Source organism: Anser cygnoides, chromosome 3, assembly GCF_040182565.1.
Source record: "Anser cygnoides isolate HZ-2024a breed goose chromosome 3, Taihu_goose_T2T_genome, whole genome shotgun sequence".
NCBI classification, from domain to species: Eukaryota; Metazoa; Chordata; class Aves; order Anseriformes; family Anatidae; genus Anser; species Anser cygnoides.
This window is the reverse complement of record NC_089875.1, coordinates 4,564,959-4,581,210: the sequence shown is the minus strand read 5'-3', so window position 1 is coordinate 4,581,210 and position 16,252 is coordinate 4,564,959. Positions and strand designations below refer to the sequence as shown.

The 16,252-nt window shown below is 41.9% G+C and overlaps 2 long non-coding RNA genes across 7 annotated transcripts in view; both read left to right on the top strand.

The window, feature by feature from the left end:
• Nucleotides 1-618: 618 nt before the first annotated feature.
• LOC136790322 (uncharacterized) lies at nucleotides 619-11,347 on the top strand. 2 transcript variants are annotated; one of them, XR_010830010.1, is made up of 3 exons: nucleotides 619-881; nucleotides 8,610-8,836; nucleotides 10,513-11,347. It is a non-coding gene; the product is annotated as an uncharacterized lncRNA (long non-coding RNA). The 2 variants fall into 2 exon arrangements; XR_010830009.1 differs by lacking the exon at nucleotides 619-881 and adding an exon at nucleotides 5,835-6,556.
• A 195-nt stretch (nucleotides 11,348-11,542) lies between these two features.
• Nucleotides 11,543-16,252, top strand: part of LOC106036599 (uncharacterized) — a 41,579-nt gene continuing 36,869 nt past the window's right edge. For 4 of the 5 annotated variants that reach the window (XR_010830008.1, XR_010830004.1, XR_010830005.1 and 1 more), the window contains exon 1: nucleotides 11,544-15,673. This is a non-coding gene — a long non-coding RNA (uncharacterized lncRNA). Of the gene's footprint in view, nucleotides 15,674-16,252 lie in introns of all 5 variants that reach the window. The other variant, XR_010830007.1, reaches the window with a different exon arrangement.

Here is a 16,252-nt window from a genome sequence, read left to right as displayed (position 1 = left end):
CTGTTAAGTTGCTAAGTCTTACAATAGCATCTGGAAATGATATCTGTCTCTTTAGGTGAATTCTTGGAAGAGAATTTAACTGTAATTCCCCCTTTACCTTCCTTTCCGTTCTTATCTTCTTTCCTTCAAGAGCTGACAGGGAAAAGTAAAGACAAGGTATGAGACAATGATATAAAACCTGTGTACATGTAAATCTAAGTTACTGCATATAAAAGAAAGAAGAACAAAATCAGAACTGCACTGGGAGCTGTGATGGGAAATAGAGAAGGTTTCTGTTCCATCTTGCATTTGTACATAGCACGAGAAAATTGCAGTTGATGGGAATCTTGATACAGGCAATGAAAAGTAGTGATGTACAGCTCTGTTCTGGGGGTGAGAAGAGCCAGAAAGAAAAGTTAGTGAATGTTTTTGCTGCTTTGAAAGGCATTAACTTCATTAACGTCCTAGAGACAAAGGCTATAGCATGGTCAACCTACAGACAAAAGCACCAAAATGAGTTAATGTTATACAAAGTACATGCATAGATCTTTGCATCAAAATAATACTTCCATGTTTATGCTTCGGAGTTAGTCATTACAGTTTGTCAGCATGTTTTGCGTGGGTTGGGATAATGATTTCTTCAAGACTGTTACAGTCTAGCTGGGAAAAGCAGCAATTCTCATGTGAGTTTTGTCACTTTAAAATTTATGCAACTGAAAAGGCCTAAAGAAATTATTGGCTGTAGATAACTATATTTGGTGATTTGGGATGGTGAAGAGAAGGCTTAATAGTTCACATTCTGTTTGTAATATGTTTGTAGTATTTACTGTACGTTGAACCCACACAAAGGTAGAAGAGCTGACATAGCTGGAAGCCGCTTGGATCCCACCACTGAAATTAAGGTAAGGATTTATATCTAATCCCCCATGTCCAAAACAGAAAACATACGCCTTCACATCAGGACGTGGGGCAGCAGTTTTCTGGTCACGATGGAGGAAGCTGGGGTGTAACAGTGTTCGAGTATCTTCTCGTGGTGTTGTAGGGAACAGCGCCAAGATGTTTTACTTCTCGCTTGATCTAAGTTGTTCTTCAGCCTTATGACCTGCATTGTCTTTCTACAGGGGTAGTGAAATCGCAAACATGCAGACCCCAGTATTAGCATAGCCAAGCTCCACATAAAAAAACTCACAGTAAAACAGCCTCGCTGCAGCCAAACCACATGTAAAAGCAAGCTGTGAAACAGACTCAACACTGCCAAACCACATGTAAAAGCATGCTGAAAACCACCCTCCGCATAGCCAAATTATGTATAAATTGGTGATGAACAGTCAAGGTCTGCATGTTTATTGGAACGACTCAGGGCTGTGGAGAATCCCTCATACAATTCACCTTGTCCCCCACCTAATGTCCAAGCAAAGCCATCCAGTGATGCTCTGAACAGCCCCATTCCCAAGCCTGGAGTCACCAGGTAGTGGTTTGGTGGATTCGAGATCAAGCTGCTCAATATTTGAAAGTAGTAATCAAAAGAATCAAGCCCAGAAAGAACAGAGGGATAATTTTTCTTGTCTCATTCAGACAGAACTGATATTGCTGGGTTATTCCCTCTAATATATCTTATTAACCTTTCTGACCACAGTGAGAAAATCAGTCTGTCAAGGGATGGAAAGAAGCATCTGGTTCTTGTGATTAATCTTTCTAGCTAGAAATGAGTGAGATACAATTAGCAATCCCATTTTCAGTTGTACTGACTTCAAAAAGTAATCTTAAAAAAAAAATATCATTACAAAAGAGGGGTAACGGGAAGAGTTGAGCTACCAATTCACTGATGTTTCACAACCTGAAATGCAGAGAGCTTTTAAATGGTTTTGTGACACATTTCACGTGCTATCATTGCAGTTGTTTTTCCAAGAAAAAAGTATTTGGGGGTCTTACAGCCTTTTTCTTACAGTAGGTCTCAAAGCACCTCACGAAGGAGCTCAGTATCATTATTCCCTTTCTACAGCTGTAAAAGCTAGCAGGGAGACATGAAGGGACTTGCCCAGTGTTGTGCAGGAGGTCAATGGCAGCCCTCAGTGCAGAACCTGCATCTTCTGAGCCCACATTTCTGGCTTTTAAACATTCTTCTTAGTTATCCGAAGAGGGCTTGTGTTGGAAAAGGCTGCTCACAGAAACTGGTAGAAGTGATTTTAAGGGTGTGCTCAACCAGCGAGAGTTAGTTTTGCTTTTCTCTTGCACTGTTTTGTTTGAACATGTTGTTGTTTAATATGCCATGAGGGAGTTTGGGAACTGACTTCTGTGGGATAATCCAGGATTCCCGGCCTTTGACACACAGTGTAGCTGTTGAAATCAGGGGTCACGGCTTCCCTGGGTGTAAAGCAGAAGGGCTTGATGGGCTTAGGTGAAGAAATTTCAGAACATACAAGCTGAGGATTTAGCTAGGGGACCAAACTCGCATTCAGTGTAAGGGGGGCATTAATTTGATAAAATCAGTTCTATGTTTAAAAATTAATAGGGTTTTTATCCATTTCCAGCTGAGCAGTCTGTCAGTATGTAAATACCATAACTTATTTACACATTTTAAGTTCTCTAAATGCAATGTTAGCCGCCTTGTTTTTCTGTTGCTTGTTCCAGGCTTGCCTTTGCAGTCGTGCCTGCCTGGCGGCTACCAGCAGGCAGAGGCGCGGGGCCGGCTGGTACGGAGCAGTGCGGGGTTACAGGGAGGTGTGTGGCTGCTCACCCACTGCCCCACTCTAGTCACAAATGTTAGCTATTGCCAGGTGAAAAGAGGGTTCAGGAGCAAGCAAGTGCATTGTCCAAGCTCTCCGTGCTGCACCTGTCCAGCTCTGGCAGAAGTTGGTCCGCTTGGTAGAGACCTGAGCATCTCACTGTCAGTGAGAGACATCATGGAGGAGCTGACAATTCAAAACAGAGCAGAAACACTCTGCAGGACGTTAAAAAGCTCAGTATTGTCTCTAAGAAGTATCAGCTAGTGCAGTTAAGATAAACATGTGACATACTCGACTCATACAAAGTATTTTCTCAGGACTACACTGATGATAGTAAAAATGCCTAAAGCAGTATATGAAATAAAACAGCCCCATGTCTCAAAAGCGATCTTGTAAAGCCCAGTGACGAGTCTGACTAGAGGGGAAGAAACAGAGCAGGGCAGCAAGGGAGGAAGGGGAACCGCTGCAACATAGCATGGGGATCCAGGGTAATATCCTGAATGTCAATTTTGCTATCTATTTGAATTTTTTAAATCATCTTAAGAGCAAGAGTAAATGAATGGGGTGGGAGAAGAAGGCATGAAGATATTAAAATTCAAGGTTGCTTTTTTATCAGCGATTATGCATTTACATTCTGTTCATTGCTTTTATGCTATTTTGCTGTTCTCTTATATCCGTATGTATGCTTTTACATCTCGTTATCTGATGTACTTTAACAAAATATGTGAACTTAAGAACAAAAAGCCAAAGCCCACATTTGCTCATGCCAAATCTTATCTCTTTAAGATAGAAGGTTAATCATGTACACAGCCACAGTGTGGTTAAAAATAATCCTTCTGTCTCTGCAAAAATTATACTTTGTAATCGGCTTTTAACTAGCTCCACCACCACCACCAAATCAACATGTGTATGTATATTCTGCTTTACGAAGCTAGAGGCTCTGCAGATCATAAGGCAGATTGATATCTCCCGAAACGCTTGTCACTTCAATACTCCATCAAATCGCTGTGGATAGAGTTAGGTTTTCCCACTTGGAATTCAGTGGGAAAATCTTTCCTGGATTTCAGCAAACGCCCCAAGCCAGGGACTGACTTGGCAAGGTCAGACTGAAAACATCTCTCCACACTTACTTAGAGCAACGCACGGCTCAAACCCTGCTTTGTCCATCTGTCAAAAGCCTGAAGTGGGAAGTTAGTTCGGCCGCAAAGACATAGAGATTGATCAACCAGAAATATATCCATCGGAACTTGGGAGCTGAGGTGTCTCGGGATCCTTCTCCCTAGGCTTTTCAGCAATCATCCCTGCCAGAAATACAACAAACACCCATTCTTTTCTTAGCTCCTTTGGTATCTAGTAAGACTCAGTTTGACAGCTTCAGCTTCTGGATTCCTGCTGCAGCAGCCCACTCCTGCTTGTACACTCTTGAGATAGGAGTCAGTGGGGGCAGGACCTGCTAAATACACCGACACTGGGAGAAATGGGTTCAGAAATACTTCCTCTTCAGTAGGAGCTGGGAAAGAAAATTTAATTGAAATACTCTACCCCTCTAAGGCCAATAGGGAGAAAACCCATTGGGATTACTTAGGACTTTAGAGCCAGATAATTTAGGAGTTCAGAGCTACGGTGTCTGTGGAAGAGCAAGACCCCTTTCTTCATGCCCTGCTTGCCTTGAACAGACTTGGGAATTAAATCTGTGCCCCTCACAACAGATCCTCCATGGTGGAAGTGAAATCTGAAAGAGAAGGGACACAGCCTGAGCCTCTCTTCTTGGGCAAGAGTCAGAGAGGACATTTTGCAGGGGAAATGAAGTCTCCTGATGTGTGAGCTGAAAAGATGAGGTGGGAATGAAATAAATAGGACAATCCATAAAAAAACAGCATGCAGACAATTTTCTGACTAGTTACAGGAGGCTATCAAAATGGCAGCAAATTCCCATTTCCACCTAGCCACTCTTAAAGCCTACAAGTGCTAGCCCTGTATGTAGATGAAAGGAGAGGCTCACTGAATTTGTCCCACTATAATCAGGCACAAGAACAGAACAAGTACAAAAACAGTTGTTAGGGGTTTCCTCCCCAGTTTAAAAATATCCTAACCTCATCAGTGACCCTGGTACAGAGAATTTCTTTCACCTTAAGCCCTCCAAATTCTCAGCCAGTCATTAATCCTTAGGATGTGCCCTTTGCCTTTATCCTTATTGGACAATCCAACCTATTTCTTGTCTGCCTTTGGGGCAGATAACCTCAAAATATTAGCTCTCAGGAAAACTGGATGTATTTGCTTCCAGGAGGGAAGATACTGAAATTAAATAGTAGTGCTTATGTAAAGTACTGACTCTAATTATCCTTGCTTCTTTTTTAATCTTTTCAATTGTTTCATACAGAATTATCATATTTCCAGAAATATTTAATGACCCCATTCTTATTCTTGAATTGTTTTATTTCTAAGTCTCTATCTTGTATTCTGGGCGCTCCTGAAAACAATTGGACCCCAGACTATCAGCTCCTTGGAGATTTCTTTATCTGCTGTGCCTTACCAACATGTATTCTGGAAAGATCATCACTGGACCCACGAGAGATAGGGGAAAGTTTGAAAGTGGTACTTCACTGTGGTATTTTTATAGTGTTCCCCAATGGTATGTTTGCAGCAGTTAGGAGAAGGAAAAAAAAATAAAAGTAATAAAGAAATGTACATCAATCAAAGCAGCTAATCAGAACAAAATGCTGATTTCTGTCTCCTGTTCTGTTTCTTTTTTGGATGGAGTATAGTTGCTGATATGTATGCTGGTCTTCTAATCCTTTAATGGGGGCACAGGCTTTTGAAGACTCCCTCTCAGAGGTGCTATTACGAAATATATGCTTCTAATTTAACTTCTCATGCCATATTACAGTAGCCTGAAGCAATTGTAGGTGTTGGGTTTGTGAGAAAAGCCCAATGTTGATGTTTATCAGATGACCTTTTAAAGGGTAATGTGGGGGTTATCCATTGGCATGATTGAGACCATATGTAGGTCACTTTTCCCAGGCATTTCTTACCGCTTTTCAAAATCCCATCTATTTTTACCCAAATTCAGCCAGGTACCTTTCATCTCTGGTATGTTTATGGGCATTAAAAAATGAGTCTGAAACAAAATGTTTGCTTTTTTGGAGTAATTTCTATCTGAAAAGTCAAGAAGGCTTGAATGTGTGAATATATTGTCAGAACATCGCTATTACAGATACCAACAAACTTTTATTTTTGAACATTTTAGATGTATACAGCAGTTTATCCTTTTTCTTCTCCTCTGTGTTGTCCTTCCTTACAAAGGTTTCTTGAAACACTACAGACAGGAAAGGAATTTTCTCCATGGGATTCAGCTGTTCGTGTTGAATCTAGGCACCAAAACCCAAGGCTGGGTGCAGCCAAGCAGTCCTTGCGCTCAATCTCAGGTCACTTCTCAGAGGTAGGGCATGTGGGTTTGGTGCTGAGTGCTCAGGCAATGACCTCGCAGTGATGTGTTGCTATAGAGATGCTGAGATCTGGGGTTTTGGTAAAATCCATTATCCCTGTTACAGAAGAGAGGGGTGGAAGATGGATCTGCCCCAGTGCTGTGCATTCGAGATCGTCCTTTCTGCTGCTTTAGAAGTTCAGCTTTTCCTTCCTAGTTCATCACCTTGGTAGAGTCCTTGCTGAAGACCAGCTGTTTCCTGCAAGTCTTCAAAAATGTCTTATTACAAAATATTTCTGTTTTTTCTTTCAAGGAGATCTTTGAGAAGAAAATCTTCTTTCAGAGAAGATCTTTGCATTATCAGGGGGTGAGGAAAAGTAGCATTGTAAGCTTTACCACAAAGCAGAGTTCAATACACTATGTTGAGGTAAGGTTACACGATGGATTGTCTAAAACAACTTAATGTTTTAGGCAGTTAATGTTGAGCACCTGCTGATATTTTGAGGTTTTGGTGTCCCAGATTTGTAGTTCATTACTGGGAAAACTTAATTACTCCACTAGTACTGAGACAGGCTTAGGAGGTACAGAGAAACATGAAGTGAAGAAACATGGACCCGAAGGTTATACGTGTGCTGCCATCACAAAGAAACTAAGGGAGGAACAGTGTGTGGTACCACAAAAAAAGTACTACTAACTGAGAAAAGATTTTCATTCCTGTGAACTTAAAGGTTTTTGCTAAGTATCAGACTCTTAAAAGCTTGGCTTACATGGCAGGGTACTTTCCTTAGACTAATTATTGTACTCAACATGAAGATGGACAGTGAAACGCTGGGCCTGTAGCATAAGATACCAAAACACAGGGAGCTCATGGCTAACTTCCACTTGAAATGCTACAAACTGGCAGTGTCTTTACATAAAAAATGGAGCACTTGTTCCTCTAGGGTTGGGGTACCTGTGTCAGGGCCCTGTATCAGGCTGTAATGTTCCTGCTCGGCCGTATCAGGGCTTCCCACAGCCTATGACCCCATTTTTGCCCAGGCCCATCAGTTCCCCATCTCATAAACGTGTGCCACTTCGTTACTGTCAAGTGTCAGACACAGGTTACGGAGGGCTCACACTCGAGCTACTGTGCGTCAGTAGCAGCTCCCATAAGCCCTGAGCATGGCAAATGCAAAATCATGACCTCTCTGCATTTCTTTCCTTGTGGGGTAGGGCAAGTGGCACTCCTGGCATGTCCTGCAGGCTGAGAACATGCACACGAGCAGTCACCACCGCGCAGCCAACATGCGCTGACATGTTAAGCCACAGGAATTCGATTGAGGCAGAGCTTTTCATCAGCTTGTACTAGAAAGATAAAATGCTGCCCCCGTTGAAGGCAGTGGCAAAACTCTGGTTGGCTTTGCAACAGCCAACATCTCACCCTTCTGGCCGCTGCCCTCGGAGCTGGAAGGCCAGGATGCGGACGGTGCTTTCACAGCTCACCTGCTCTAGAGGAATGGGGAGCTTTGAGATTTTGGAGGCCGTCATGGCAGCGCAGTAAGCACAGAGGCCGGCAGTCAGGCTTTGATTTTCCGCTGCAGTCACAATAGCTCCTTCTCCTCGAAAACGTTACACAGGTTGGGGGTTTTCTGGGGAGCATTAATGTATCTCCCTTTAGTCCAAATGCATGAATTACGTTCAAATAGCATGGGAATGGCTTATCCATAAATTCTCGTAATAACTGCCATGAATAATGCTATCTAGCCAGTTGTACTGCTCTCCCTGCTTTCGTTCTCCGGTAGCTTGCAAAAGCAATCAACATCAAATTTAGGGTGGATTTAGCAAGGGGATTTGGACTTCTTAATGTGAAAGACGGCTTTGAAAAACTCAGCCTTAGCAAACGGCAGCTAATAATAATGATAACAATAATAAAGATAAGCCGATTCATATCTCCCCACCCAAAACATTTATATAATGAATTAGTTAATTGTATTTTATCTGCTTCTAATGGGTGGGTTGCTAGCCTTTGCATTACAGCAAACCTGGGGGAGCTCTCATGCAGTCTGATGCCAAGAATATGTGTTATTTCATATTCTGTTATTTGCTTTGAGTTTAAGGTGGTGAGAGGAAATTCCCCTGCAATCAGCTATAAGTGGTTTTACAGTGAGCAAGTCTTTTCAGTGCTTGAACATCTCATTAAAGGAAGAAAAAAAAATCTCTTTATCTGCTTTTTGTAGTTCAGTCATTTACCATATATCTAGGTAGAAGCCTTAAAAAATATATCCAACAGCTCAAGCATTAGAACGTACAAAAATTAATTCCTGTGTCATTTTATCTGCCTAATTGGGCCTAAAAATAGCCTGTGGGAAGGAGGACCAGAAGCCTTGAGTGTCTGAGGCAATTTGTATCAATTATTTCCCAATGTACCAGTCACAATTGAAAGCCCTTGCCTGAGTGCCTCCATTAGCCAGGTGTCAGAGCTCTCTCTGTTTTCATTTCAGGCTTTTTGCTGGGAACAGGGTGTGTGCGGGCTGAAAAGCACTGAGGAGGAACTGAGGCCATGGCTGATCCAGGAGGGTGCCCAGAGCAGCTCTGCAGGCGAGGTTAGTGCCTTCGCTTCTCTGTCATCACCAGTCCCTGAGAGCAATCACCACCCACCAACAGTTCCTCAAGATAAGACTGAGCCAGCTGGGAGAAGAAAGCCTTTGATATTTCGCTGCCTCGCTGAGTAAGTATGCCATAACAATAATACTTTGAACTTTTACAGCACCTTTTCATACCAGGGTCTGAGTGCTCTACAAATATTCATCCACTAAGCCTCATACCACCTATTGGAGGAAGAAACTTTTTATTGAACTCCTTTTATAGGCCAAATCTTCCAAAGAGTTCAGCATCCATTTTGTCTACATTAGAAAACTTTCTTGGTTTGCATGAAGTACCTGTTAGTTTCTAGGTTTCCACTTCAGCCACCCATGCCCAGCATTGGTAAGGTCTGTACAACCTCTGCCCCAAACGGTTTAAGTCCTGGGCTTCTGCTGGTGTGCCCCCATAAAGCTGAAGATCTTGTAAACTGCTTATCTCCTGCTTACAGCTCGCGGGAACCTTCGTGAGCTCCTGATGAGAATTCTGCTGAACAAAGCAAAGCTTTGTCAAAATGCCAGTGGTCTTTCTGCTGTCTGTAGCCATATTGTTGGCTAATGTTGAATGCTACATGAAAAGTAGATATGTTTGTTTTCTTCATCATCAAAACTATTTTCTGTAATGCTATTATATTTGGAAGCAGAGCAAGAATATACTTGTCACAGTTACATACAAGCATACCATAGACAAATTAAAAAGAGATGCTACATCCCAGGTAGGCATTGTATTTTCATTTGTAAAGCATGCTACAGAATTAAACTTGATCTTCATTTTCTGTCTGCTTTCTCAGTGAGAGAATACAGTCAAAGCCAGTTCTGGAATTGATCTATCTCTATGCGAAGTTGATTTTAAACTTGTGCCAAATGTCAATGAAGAATCACAGTTAAGGTTTCCATGCATAGAAAAACACTGGCTCATAGGGAGGATAGGCTAAGAGTGCACTCTGCAGCCCAGAGGACAATATACATGCCTTCTAGTTACTAGTCCCTTCAGGGAGTTTACACATTTACAATTCAATACCAACACTATCCCTATAGCATTCAGAGTCTTCATCTTTACCCCCTTCCCCATGGCTGGCCAGAGCATCCAAAAGGTAAAGCGTTTGAGGCATTACATGGGACTAGAGCATTTGAGTCCTGCTCCACAAGTCAAACAATCCACTCACTGATGCCTTCAGCTCTTATTTCTACTGTTGCTACTGAAAAATCAATTAATTCTCTTGGCTACTTTAATTTTGGGGCACCGTAACTGTGTTGATTGCACCTGAGGCAGTCGTCACCTGTTCCTGTTGCTGAAGTACGCCAAAGCCTTTGGTCATTCAAATCCCACGAATTCAAGGCGTGGAATTCATATGCTTGTTGCAGTGACCCTAATCTCTTAAAACTGAGAAGTAAACTTCCAGCACACAGTTGCTTTTCTGAGCCGAATTTCTAATCTTTTGAGACTTGCACATCACAAATCGTAAGCGCAAAGTGGAGAAAAAGAGGAAATATAGAGTGATAGTCCAGCTAAAATTTGTCAAATATATAATCTCTTCAAGTAAGGCTGTACTAATGTGGAAGGTGGGAGGCAGGGTGATGACTGGCTCTTCTTCCTTTATTTTATACTCCTGGGAAAAGAGAGACACACTGAAGACTGCAATATATACATATATGTACATATATATATATGTATGTAAAGGTATTAGAACTGTTTGAACTCTTTGAACTGCTGAAAAGACATGCCCTCCAAATCACTTTCTTAACTTTTCCTATAATTCAAAAGCTGCATTTCTCACAGCTCACGTCTCAGAGTGGACCAGCAGAGGTGACTGGGCGTATAAGAATAACACTGGACAGAAGGTATGTATGGAAGGTGCTAATCTTTTGCCATGTATATAAGGTATGTAATCACTTGGGAGATAATCTCTAATTTTGAAAAGGCAGTCATTCATTTTGCAACAAATTAAAGACCAAACGTACTGTTTCTGTGAAGCCCTCTCCAAGTTTAGAGTTTAGCTTTAGCTCTCAAAAAATCCTCTTAAGACGAAAGAAACTCAGCTCGTGTAAATCAGCATAGCCTCCCTTCCTTGCAACTCAGACTGCAGCTGGGCATGAAATACTACAGTGTACGTTGGTGTCCTCTAACCGAGCTTCTATGCCGCTGAGACCGAATGGTGATCGTCTTCCCTCTGGACAGCTGCTGCATCAATAAGGCAACCAAAGGTGAAATGATAGAAATCAATCTGCTTCTCATTAATGAGACGAATAGAACTATGCCGGGGAGAGAGATCGATAAAAGGGCGAGAAGATGTGTTAAGAATTAGTTAAAAGAGGGATTGAAGGAGGAAGTTATTTTTTCAGATAGTTTAGAATAAACTTTGGAGTGTTTTTGGATAAGTGTCTCACATGAGCAGTGTTACATACATTCTGAGTATACACACTTCTAGATAAAATGGGTTCAGGAGAGATGTCTCATGTCAGAGTGAAGGGAGGCAGGTGCTTTTATGTTTTCATGGTTTTTCATAAAATATAGCTTTAAAATAAGAAAGGTACATTTTTCATATAATGAAGAGCAGAATATATAGGTGTATGGAAACTGAGTCACAGAGCTTGCACAAATTTTCTATAGGTAGAAGATATTGGTGTGCTTATACTTCCTTGTGTTCAAACATACACAAGTGCACACAAATAGCATGCATATAATTGCATGAGAGCCATTTATAATTTTTTTTTCTCTTTTTACTTCTAGTTAGCGTACTCCTGTATTTGTAGCCTAAATTACTTCTTAGGAGCAGAAAGTGATTCCTCTGCTAGCAGAAATAAAGAGACGAGGAATTTTTCACTCTGGATGCAATGACAAGGATATTATTGAAGTAGTTCTGGATCATCTAGGGGGGCACAAGACACTGTATGGTTCTGCTGCTGGGGAGCCATTTTTCTCAGGCCAAGCACCTTGCATTTTTCAAAACACAAATACAGTTTTGCTGCTTCTGAGACACAGGCCAGCTCATCTAAATGCAGCACTCGAGATGGAGAAAAGGCAATTTGCCACAACACCTTTTCCATCTTGCTGCCTAGCTCACTGCTGCAGTTACAGATGGCCAGCATTTGTGTCTTAAACATTTATCTTGCAAAATATAGACTTCTATATAAAAAGTATTTAGCAGTGCAAAATATTTTCCTTAAATTTAAATTTTCATCTTGTTTCAATTTTTAGGAAACATTTTGAAATTTCAGATGTTGTTTTTTCTCCTTTTCATCACCTTCCTTCTGTCTCACACTGTGAATACTGTAGATTTTTGCCAAGGTTAGAAGATTCGGGTGGGGGGGTGGGGTGTTCATTTTCTCTTTGCCACTTTATTTAAAGCTTTACCTGTGCTGTTACTAGACTGTCTTCAGACCTTGGCTAACACGGGTTCTCAGTGTCCTACTACACATCATCATGAAGCAAGTACACTGTGATTAAAGGCTGCATTAGAACCGGCTTCCTTTTTTCTTTACCTGCTCTGTCAGTTTTGTGAAGCTTGCAAAATCACAAACTAGATATGAAAATACATAAGCACATTTTAAAATTTGGACACTGGGGTTTTTCTTGCAGCCAGTGGCAGATGGGAATGATTAGCAGAAAACAAACAGAAGTGAAAATTTTTACAAATATTTTGGGCGAAAGAATGCACTTTGTCCCAGTTTGAACCCAGTGAAATATAAACTGCTTCAAAATGAAATGACTCTTTAAAAGACTCCACTAATTATCTCTGTGCCTTGTACATGCAAGTTGAGAGCAGGGTCTTGACAGGCTTTGGCTGAAAAGCAGGGTTTCAAGTTCACAAGAAACCAAGAAACCTCATCTTTTCACATTTGGGTTACATTCCAAGTCCAACTGAAGTGAGTAGCTTTCAAAATCCTGGTGAACTGGCGTTTCTGAGAATGTTTTATTACGAACACACCAGCACACACTGCTTCTGAAATAAAGCCTGGTTCCTGAGAGCTCCAGCCTCCTAGGCCTGCGGCAGTCCTCGGATAAGCAAGATACAAATGTTTTGCTGCTGGGTGCATTTGAGATGTGCCGGTTTGTTTTCTGACAGAATTCATTGCCAGACTCAGTGACAGCACACAGGATTCAAGGCCATGAGCTCCTACAGTGGAGTAAATTAGTATTTTGCAACTTAACGTTGCTTTCTCAGAAAAGGCTAATTCACCTGTCCTAGAGAGGCTGGACTTGGCTCTCAGCAATTTAGAGCAGTGAAGATATTTGTTTGAACAGCATATGGGAGCTTTTCATTAATTTCCAGGCTTGCACTGGAGCCTACACGTCTCGTGCTTTTGCTTCGTTATTTTATAGCAATGCAATCTTGTTCAGCTTCTGCAGAGGTACTGTGAGAAAAGGGACTGATTCTGAGTGTTCTTCCAAAAGTTTTGTAATATTAATGGAAAACCTTGCTAAGAGGAAGAGCATGCATCTGGTGGCGAGCATTTATCCCCATCAGGTAAACCTGCAGAGAAGTTTATCAGCTGTTCAGACATGCAAATTGAGATCAGGTTTTTATCAGGGTCTTACTGTGACACTTTTGAATGAAGTTTTCTGAACCAGGAGCAGTTCTAGGAACTTGAATTTCTTAGCATCTGCATGATTTATACTGTGCATTTAAGGTGGCTAATGACTGCATTTGCCAGATTCTTATAATTTGTGACTACTGTGAGCAACTGACACTTTCTTGGCTATCCATTCGAGGATCCAAAATGCTGCCAACGGTCAGTTCTTTCCATGGCTACCTGCAGCAATCAGAGGGCACCCATGCTTTCTGCCAGGGTTTTTGAGGAGCGCAGCAGCAGCAGGCTCACCGAGGGCTGCGCGGGAGGAAATGAGAACAATCGGCAGGGAAATACAACCCAAAATAACAAGTTGGCCTCCAAAGGAAAAAAAGGTCACTTCTTGAAAGCCACTGTTTGAGAGCGGGGGGTGAAAAAGAGTGAGCAAACGAGGGAGACTCAATGCCTCTGTGGTTCCAAAGAATTCCTTTTTATAAGCAAAACAATGCTGGAGAACAATGCAAATACTTGCAGTGCTTTCGAGGCAGTAGATTAATTTTTTTTTCCTTATAGAAAGTAAATTGGAACTGCTTCCATAAACAATAGGCATTGGCTACAGAAGAAAGTGTGAGTTTTGCAGAGATTTAAAAATAACCAAAAGTAAGGAGCATATTGGCAAAGCGTTCTGTTTTCTCAGAATAGTAGGGAAAATGCAATGCAGCCTCGACATTTGAGAAAGAGAAAGGCTAAGAAAGCAGATTGGGAGACATAATGTGGTAAACTTTGAATATGCCAGGTTTTGTTTTAGAAGCCAATGTTTGGCGATAGATTACCTCATGATGGGAACAGTGAAATGGATTGCAGACTTTGACAGCTCTTTCTCCAAACATTTAAAATCTTTCAAAATATTGTTCTTCGGTAGACCAGTATATTCCAACTAATTATACTGACATGTACTGTGTCCCGATTCAGTTTGGTGCTGAAAGCTGCCCAAACCTGAATATTCATGAATTCCAGGCAAAATCATGGCTTGCTCTGTCTTCACACAGCACCTGGAACAGGGTGCAAGAGCACAGCACAAATAATAAAAACAATAACCAATGCATCAACCTCAACAACTTTATCTTTGCTTTATCTAGCAATTAAAAAAAAAAAAAAAAAAAAAAAGCTATGTTAGTGGTGTTACCTGATTCCTGACCTCTGTAATTACACCGGTGCTAAAATTACGGCAGCTGCAGTTCTGTTGTTGGAGAGGGCTCTTGTACTGGTAAAGCTCTTTTGATTTTCTGAATGAAAATAAGCTTCCCAGTATGCCCCTGTACACAGCAGTAAAACAATGGCTGCACTAAAGAGGGTTTGGTGCTTAAAAACAGCCTTTTTTTTTTCTTTCTTTTAGTGTAGGTGAGTCTCTAATGAGGTAATAGTCACAAAAATGTCAATGTTACAGCCAAAAAGCTTTTATCTGATATATGTGGAGAAATAAGAGACGTCAATATTTTTGTGCTGGCTATCTGGCTTGATAAATGCAAGTTTAATTACTCTGTATAGGTTTGACTTGGACAAAGTGGCTGCATGCTTCTCTCTTTCCTTGTCCCATTGGAAGTACAACATTGCTGAGAAACAGCTGAAGTTTATAGGTATTTCAATATTAGTCTTCACCTTTCGTGTCCCTTGCTGCTGCCCATCAGCATGTACATTTTAGTTTTCTTTCAGCCTTTTCATATGAACTTCTTTGAAGTTCTGTATGACTTAGAATAACTCTTGGGATATATGTTTTGTCTTGTAAAGTTTCCTGGCAAACTGCTAGTCTGCACCAGCTAAAGCTCCCGGCAACTGGCCATCTGAAGCTTTACTCCAAATAGGAACGGCTGTAACTAGGTTTCTTTAAAATAAACCTCAGGGAACCAGGTAACTGAAGGGATTTGGAGCCTCTGAGGGCATGTTATACTCCACAACCAACTTGACTCACAGGCCTGGCCATGGCTGGTCTCCGGTGCACAGCTGCCCCTAAATTCAGGATCAGACCCTTTGGGCCCCTCTGGTCAACGCAGGGACTCCCTCAGAGTCCCTCCCTTGGGTTTGTATGGATGTAGCACATCCACATCCTCAGACAAGAGCGGAGAAGCTGGACTCCATTACAGTTAGCAGAAAATTTGAGTAGTTAACATCAAAATTTGTGATTCGAGCATAGGCTTCAGTGGCAATGCTGATGCAGTCTAAAGGTTTCTCTAAAATCTCCTCCAGGCTGGTACAGCATCAAAGACCATCTGTGCTGATGGGTGGAGGTGCACAGGCCTCTGCTGGCCAGGACAGCAGCATCAGTCCAGCACCAGATGAGCACATCTTCACTGCTTGGATAGAGACTGGACCAACCCTTGATTTGTGGAAATGGTCCTCTCCTGCTTCATCGTGAGGTAAATTGTCTGGTGGCTAACGGGCTATGAGTGTGTGGTGGAGGAAATGAGAAGGCCTTCAAACCTCCAGGGCTAATGATCTCACACCCTCAGAGATACAGTACCACTCAACCTGTTCTCAGGCAAGTGACAGTATCTCAGTGTCCCTCTCGGAGGTCCCCAGCTGCCGTGCCTCACGCACTAAAAAGCCTGACAGGTAATCCAGTCGGTGTGAAGAGGGCTGCAGGTAGGTAGCCATCAGGAGAGCATGAAGGCCGCAGTTGTTTCCAGAGCCTGAGGAGTAGCAAGAGGTCCCTGCTCAGACCTAAGCAAGAACGAGCACAGTTATACTGGCCTAGCGGTTATGATTTAAGGTAGTTTTAGTGATTAACTGCAAAAGTAGGATAAACAGCACTGTACAGTAAATAAACTCTTTCTGTTAGACATGACCCAGGGCACCATGCCAGGCTATCACTGCCAGACTTGGAAGTATTCAGCTTTTTGCATGTTATGATGGAAACTTTTGAAGAATAGATTTCAGTACATGAGTGACCCCTGGCATTTTGTACCCTGCCATCATAGTAACCTGTACTCCTCTCT